At 47.3% G+C, this 6,000-nt stretch overlaps 1 pseudogene; it reads left to right on the top strand.

Moving 5' to 3' along the window:
* Positions 1-1,669: 1,669 nt before the first annotated feature.
* LOC125526136 lies at positions 1,670-1,808 on the top strand (annotated as a pseudogene).
* Positions 1,809-6,000: the final 4,192 nt, after the last annotated feature.

The following is a 6,000-nucleotide window of genomic DNA, read 5'->3' as shown; positions in this document are numbered from 1 at the left end:
AACCTACTACCTAATTTTCTTCTCATGCAAAACACGTGCAGCAATGTCACATTAGCAAGTCATGCATATAGTCATAAGTTATTTTTTGCATTATTGATCTATTCATGCAAAACATGCCGCCTCATCAACTCTCTTGCATGTATTTTTTGTATGCAACTAAGACAATCAAGATCCCGCAGCAGCGCACATGGAATCAAATAGATCCATCATGGTGTTCTGCAGGTTAAAAACTGTAGGTGCGGCTGAACATGCCACCAAGTTGGACATGGCGTGCTCCATCATCATGATGTTCGAAGCCACCCAAGAACGCTCAATCTCCCCAACCGCAACATCAGATGGAGCCAAGAAATTAGGCAGAGTGAGTTGCAATCGTTTTACATGTAAAGTTTGACAACTAGTTTGCAAGAGCATGCTGGAATACAATCATCCCTACCAAGAAAAGAGGCATCTCAAAGTTATGATGAAATTTGTTTTTCCTTGGCTGAGATGGCTATGGACATTGTACTTATGGGCTGTTGGGGTATTTGGTCCAATAGAAATGATAAGATCTTCAGACAAGCTGCCCCACACATCCCTCCGTGGCTCTACTACCTGAATCAGGGACTGGAAGTGGCGCTCTTATTAGAGCGAAACAAGCAAAGGCACAGAAGCTCCAGACCTGGATATGTAATAATTTGTAGTTTTCTATGTTTCCTAAAGTTGGCATTCGCTGATTGCCTTCCTTTGTAATCATTTCTGTAGTATTTGTGTAGACCAGTTTGATGAACATATACTTTCGGCAAGTATATGTAACAGAGATTTTTTTTATTATGTTGGCATAATGATGTACTTGTGTGCCTATTTTCGTAGTTGTTCCGTCAAAGGTTATAAAAAAATTTGATGCAAGGTTATACAAATTCTATTCTTTTGTTCGTTAAATGAAATTAATGTTAATAGATAGGTTTGTAGCTGTGTAACGTGACATGTATGTCACGGTTGTATTGCGTGCGTATTGTGTAATCTAGGCAGGTAGTTAGAGTAGATATGATCTTATCTCATGTATAACTTGGAGTATGGGTCAAGACTACCAACTACCTGCCGATCCTTGTATCTTGTTGAGCTATATAACACGCACGCGTCCTTGCAGGATTGCATACGCTTCCATCATAATTTTACATGGTAACCAGAGCCATCCTCGAGCACATCCATGGGGTCTTCAAGTTCCTTCCCATCCTCGCCATTCGCACACGCCGCCACCGAGAAGCTCGCGAAGGGCAACCAGACTCTATGGCGGGCGACGGTGCTCTCGGCCATCCGAGGAGCGCAGATGGCCAAGTACCTCGACGTCGAGCAATCGCCACCGCCCATGCAGATCGATGTTGCCTCGTATGATGGCAAGACGACGGCGAAAGCACCGAACCCTGACTTCCAAACATGGTATGCTCAAGACCAACAAGTCTTCTCCTATCTCCTGACGACACTTCCGCGTGAGATAGCTATCCAGGTTGCTTCATGCCACACCTCTACTGAGCTCTGGAACACGGTGGAAGGGATGCTTGCATCTCACACCCGTTCTTAGACCACCAACGTCCGGATCGCCCTCGCCAATCTGCAGAAGGGCAACTCCTCCATCACCGACTATGTCGGGAAGATCAAGTCTCTCTGCGACGAACTGATCACCGCAGGGAAGAGGATGGACGACGACGACATCGTCTCCCACATCCTGGCCGGGCTAGATGAAGATTTCGACCCGGTGGTGTCTGCCATGTGTTCCCGGGTGGAGCCGGTGACCGTGGCCGAGCTGTTCTCACAGCTGCTGAGCTTTGAAACAAGGCTCAATCTTCGGGGTGGAGGGTCCCAATCCTCTGCCAATGCTGCTACCCGAGGCCGTAGAAACGGCGCTGGTGGTGGTGATCGCGGTCGCCGCCAAGGTGGCAATGGTGGTGACCGCGGCGGGCGCGGCAGCGAACACGGCAACAACAGCAGCTGGGGCAACTACAACAACAACCATGCCCCCAGGGTCCAGTGCCAGACCTGTGGCAAGATGGGCCACCCAGCCTGGAAGTGCTGGAAGCGCTATGATGAGTCCTATCAAGGCGTGGAGGAGAAGTCGGCCAACCTTGCTGCACCGCAGTACGGGGTGGACACGAACTGGTACCTGGACAGTGGTGCCACTGACCACATCACAGGAGATTTGGAGAAGCTGACCATGCAGGATCGCTACACTGGAAACGAACAGATTCATACTGCCAGTGGATCAGGTATGGTTATTAAGCATATCGGTCACTCAGCTATTCATACTCCTGATCGAGATCTCCTCCTAAATAATATTCTTCATGTACCGCAAGCCAACAAAAGTCTAATCTCTGCTAGCCGCCTTGCCGTTGACAATAATTCCTTTGTTGAAATTCATCCCTACTCTTTTCTTGTCAAGGAACGGGGAACGAAGAAGGTGCTCCTTCGAGGCAGGGGTAGAAGAGGACTCTACCCGGTTAGGCACACGGGATCCGACGCCAAGAAGCACATGCTCAGTGTCACCAAGCTATCCTCGGATAGGTGGCACCGGCGTTTAGGCCATCCGTCTCCTCTTATTGTTAGCAAAGTCATTAGCAAGAATAATCTCCCGTGTGCAAATTCATTCAATAAAGATTATGTATGTGACGCCTGCCAAAAAGGCAAAAGTCACCAGTTGCCTTATCCCAAGTCAATAAGTGAATCAAAATTTCCTTTAGAACTTGTGTTCTCTGATGTTTGGGGTCCTGCTGTTGAAACAGTAGGAAGGAAGAAATATTATGTGAGTTTCATTGACGATTTCAGTAAATTCACTTGGATATATTTGATCAAACACAAGTCTGAAGTTTTCCAAAAGTTTCATGACTTCCAACATCTAGTAGAACGTCAATTTGATCGCAAGATTCTTGCTTTACAAACAGACTGGGGAGGGGAGTATGAAAAGTTGAACTCCTTCTTTACCAAAATAGGTATATCTCACCACGTCTCGTGCCCTCATGCTCACCAACAGAACGGGTCAGCTGAGAGAAAACATTGACATATTGTCGAAGTAGGCCTTTCCCTTCTCGCTCAAGCCTCTATGCCCTTAAAGTTTTGGGATGAGGCCTTCATTGCTGCCACCTATTTGATAAACCGGATTCCTAGCAAAGTTCTCAAGTTTGAGACACCCTTTGAAAAACTATTCCATGAAAAACCCAACTATTCCATCCTTCGGATTTTTGGGTGTGCCTGCTGGCCGAACCTTCGACCCTACAATAACCACAAACTTCAATTCCGCTCAAAACAATGTGCTTTCCTTGGGTATAGCAATCTCCACAAAGGGTTTAAATGTCTTGACATATCCACTGGGCGTGTTTATATTTCTAGAGATGTAATCTTTGATGAAAATATCTTTCCTTTTGCTAGTCTCCATCCAAACGCCGGCGCTCGTCTTCGTGCTAAAATTTTGCTACTTTCTCCGGAGTTATTAAATCCTTCTGATCATGGGGGTGAATCTTATGCTGATGATCATGTGTTTAATAACCCTAATCCTTCCGCTAATGGAGACTGTACTGATGAAAGGAGTGAAAAAAACAGTGCTCCAGGCTATGATTTTATGCAGCAACAAGGATGTACAGGCGCCAGACACGAGGATGATTCAGCTGGCAGTGCTGATCCCGAGGGATTTGGTGCAGAAGAAGCAGCAGGCGGGACCGGCGCGGATCCCACGAGTGATTCGCCGTCGCCTACACCGCGTGGTGGGCCTGGCGCATCAGCACGCGCCACGGAGTTCGGCGCGCCAATGCGGTCGGGCGGGGCTGATACGCCCGTATCGTCGCGTGCAACGTGTCAAGGAGCGGCTGGGGCTGGGGCGTCGGTCCCACAGAGCAATGATGGCTCCAGCAGTCCCGCGCGGGCCTGTGACCGCGCGTCGCCATCGTCAACCGACAACCTGCAAGGGACCGCAGATCTGCAGCAGGCTGAGCGCGCAGATGTAGAGGGAGATCTGCTGTCGCCGTCTATGTCAGTACGAGGAATGGGATCCTCTGTGGCTGGTACCGGATCTGTTGTGGCTACTCCGAATATAACCACACGAGTCACTCGTTCGCAGTGAGGTATTACCAAACCACTAGTGCCTAAGGATGGCATGGTCAGGTATGATAAACACTTTAAGTTTGCAAACTTTGCAGCCACTGGTGAACCACAAAATGTGCTAGAAGCCTTGCATGATAAAAATTGGAAAAATGCTATGAGTGTTGAGTATGATGCATTAGTGAGGAACAACACCTGGCACTTAGTTCCAACGAAGCCAGGGAGGAATATTATAGACTGTAAATGGGTATACAAAATTAAAAAGAAGGTAGATGGAACAATAGATAGATACAAAGCTATATTAGTAGTTAAGGGTTTCAAACAGCGCTATGGCATTGATTATGAGGATACCTTCAGTCCAGTAGTGAAGGCTGCTACTATCAGACTTGTTCTATCTGTTGCAGTTTCCAGGGGATGGAGCCTTCGTCAATTGGATGTTCAGAATGCGTTTCTACATGGCGTTCTCAAGGAAGAGGTCTATATGAGGCAACCACCAGGCTTTGAGAACACATCCAAACCTAATCATGTATGCAGGTTGGACAAAGCCTTGTATGGTTTAAAACAAGCACCAAGGGCATGGTATTCAAGACTGAGTCTTAAGTTACAACAACTTGGATTTCGTCCATCAAAGGGAGATACTTCCTTATTCTTCTTCAAGAAGGGCAAGGTGATCATATACATGCTTATTTATGTTGATGACATAATTGTAGCAAGTTCCTCACAAGATGCAACGTTAGCATTGCTAAGAAACTTAAAAGGAGAGTTTGCTTTGAAAGATTTGGGAGAGTTACACTACTTTCTAGGTATTGAAGTAAAAAAGGTGCAAGATGGTATTTTACTCACTCAAGAGAAATATGCTTCTGATATTTTGAGTCGTGTAGGAATGAAGGATTGTAAACCTTCCAGTACACCTATGTCAACCACTGAAAAATTGTCATTGAATGAGGGCAAACTATTAAGCCCAGAAGAAGGAACAAAATATCGAAGTATAGTTGGAGCACTTCAATATCTTACACTGACAAGACCTGACATATCTTTCTCAGTTAATAAGGTCTGTCAGTTTCTGCATGCACCAACCTCCTTACATTGGACAGCTGTGAAGAGAATACTGAGATATATTCAGGGAAGCATGGGAATAGGACTAAGCATATGCAAGTCCCCATCAACAACAGTAAGTGCCTTCTCTGATGCAGATTGGGCAGGATGCCCAGATGACAGGAAGTCCACAGGAGGTTTTGCAATGTTTCTTGGCTCCAATCTTGTGTCATGGCAAGCAAAGAAGCAAGCAACTATCTCAAGATCCAGCACTGAGGCAGAGTACAAGTCACTAGCAAATGCTACTGCTGAGGTAATGTGGATGGAAACGCTACTTGATGAATTGGGGGTCTACAGGCCACATGTGTCACGCTTATGGTGTGATAATCTAGGAGCAACGTATCTTTCTGCAAATCCTGTGTTTCATGCAAGAACGAAACATATAGAGATTGATTTCCATTTTGTTCGAGAAAGAGTTGCTCAGAAGAAGTTGGAGATAAGGTTCATTCCAACTGGAGATAGAGGCGGCACCAGGGGTATGCTCCTGTATTCACAGGAATACCCAAGATTTTGATGCAAAAAAAATTATATGTATACATACCCAAGAGCCCACGTTGCAAGAGGCCCAGAGCCCACGCCTCTCGCGGTCTCGCCCTCTCCTCGACTCCTCGTACGCATGCCCAGTTGCCTGACTCATGCGAGTAACCAGACACGGTCGCCCTGTGTCTGCCACTCTCCCTCTCGCCCGGTTCTGCTCTCGCCTCTCCTCATCTCTCCGACTCTCCCAGTCCCAGATCCCACGTGGCCGCGTCCGGCATCCCGCCCGCGATGCAGCAGCCCGGAGGCGGAGCAGCAGGCGACGGACCAGCCGGTGCCGGTCCGCCGGCACCCCCCCTTTCCACC

Source organism: Triticum urartu, chromosome 7, assembly GCF_003073215.2.
Source record: "Triticum urartu cultivar G1812 chromosome 7, Tu2.1, whole genome shotgun sequence".
Taxonomy (NCBI): domain Eukaryota; kingdom Viridiplantae; phylum Streptophyta; class Magnoliopsida; order Poales; family Poaceae; genus Triticum; species Triticum urartu.
The sequence above is the reverse complement of the archived record's forward strand: the minus strand, read 5'-3'. Positions and strand labels throughout refer to the sequence as shown.